Genomic DNA, 1,669 nt, shown 5'->3' with positions numbered 1-1,669 from the left:
GCCAGCCTCAGGGAATCTTAAGGACAAATCAAATTTAACCAGATTTGGGGTGGGGGCAGATTCTCAATTGCAAAAATGTGGAGCCAGCCCAAATGCCCATCGATCAACGAGTGGATAAACATCATGTATATATGATGGAATACTACTCAGCCATAAAAAGAAATGAATTAATGGCATTCACAACCACCTGGATGGGATTGGAGACTATTATTCTAAGTGAAGTAACTCAGGAATGGAAGGCCAAACATCGTATGTTCTCACTTATAAGTGGGAGCCAAACTATGAGGATGCAAAGGCATAAGAATGATACAATGGGGCCGGGTGCTGTGGCTCACACTTCTGTAACCCAGCATTTTGGGAAGCCGAGGTTGGTGGATCACCTGAAGTCAGGAGTTCGAGACTGGTTTGGCGAACGCCATGTCTATTAAAAATACAAAAATTAGGCTGGGCGCGGTGGCAGGCGCCTGTAATCCCAGCACTTTGGGAGGCTCAGTCGGGTGGATTGCCTGAGTTCAGGAGTTCGAGGCTAGTCTGGGCAATACAGTGAAACCCCGTCTCTACTAAAGCACAAAAAATTAGCTAGGTGTGGCGGTGTGCACCTGTAGTTACAGCTACTCGGGAGGCTGAGGCAGGAGAATTGCCTGAACCCGGGAGGCGGAGGTTTCAGTGAGCCCAGATCACACCACTGCACTCCAGCCTGGGGGCAGAGCAAGACTCTGTCTCAAACAAACAACAAACAAACAAACCCCAAAATTAGCCAGGCGTGGTAGTGCGTGCCTGTAATCCCCAGGTACTCAGGAGGCCTCAGCACAAGAATCACTTGAACCCAGGAGGCAGAGGTTGCAGTGAGCTGAGATCGCCTGCTACTGCACTCCGGCCTCAAAAAAGAAAAAAAAAAAGAAAAAAAGTTACAATGAAATTTGGGGACTGGGGTGGGAAAGAGTGGGAAGGAGGTGAGGGATAAAAGACTACAAATTGGTTTCAGCCTATACTGCTCAGGTGATGAGTGTACCAAAATCTCTCAAATCACCACTCACGTAACCAAATACCACCTGTTCCCCAAAAATCTATGGAAATAAAAAATGAGAGAGAGAATAGGTGTAAACCTGGAAATACCAGGGTTACCGGGGGGACATTGCCCAAGTCAGTCTTCCTGGCTCTGGTGGGCGATGGCGGCAGAGGCTTAGCCATTGAGAGACGGGAGTGGGGAAGGAGGTATGAAAGGATGGCTTGAACTTGCCCCAGCTCTCACCAATCCCTTCCCCACCCTCTCTTGCTCTCTCAGACCTCATTCCAAGCAACGGTTCTGCAGACACTGTTCTCACAACTGCTTCACACTAAAGTGACATGACAGAGAAAGTCTTAACTCATTCTTTTTCCTGTATGTATTTACGTCTTAAGAGGAAACACTTTCAACCAGGCATGCTGGCTCATGCCTATTTGCTGACTCAGCAATTTGGGAGACCAAGGCGGGCGGATCACCTGAGGTCAGGAGTTCGAGACTAGCCTGGCCAACATGGGGAAACCCCTTCTCTACTAAAAATACAAAAATTAGCTGGGTGTGGTGGCGTGTGCCTGTAATCCCAGCTACTCACGAGGCTGAGGCAGGAGAACCGCTTGGACCCAGGAGGTGGAGGTTGTAGTGATCTGAGATCATGCCACTGTACCC

This window comes from Mandrillus leucophaeus, unplaced genomic scaffold (genome assembly GCF_000951045.1).
Source record: "Mandrillus leucophaeus isolate KB7577 unplaced genomic scaffold, Mleu.le_1.0 Scaffold195, whole genome shotgun sequence".
Lineage (NCBI taxonomy): Eukaryota > Metazoa > Chordata > Mammalia > Primates > Cercopithecidae > Mandrillus > Mandrillus leucophaeus.
The sequence above is the reverse complement of the archived record's forward strand: the minus strand, read 5'-3'. Positions refer to the sequence as shown.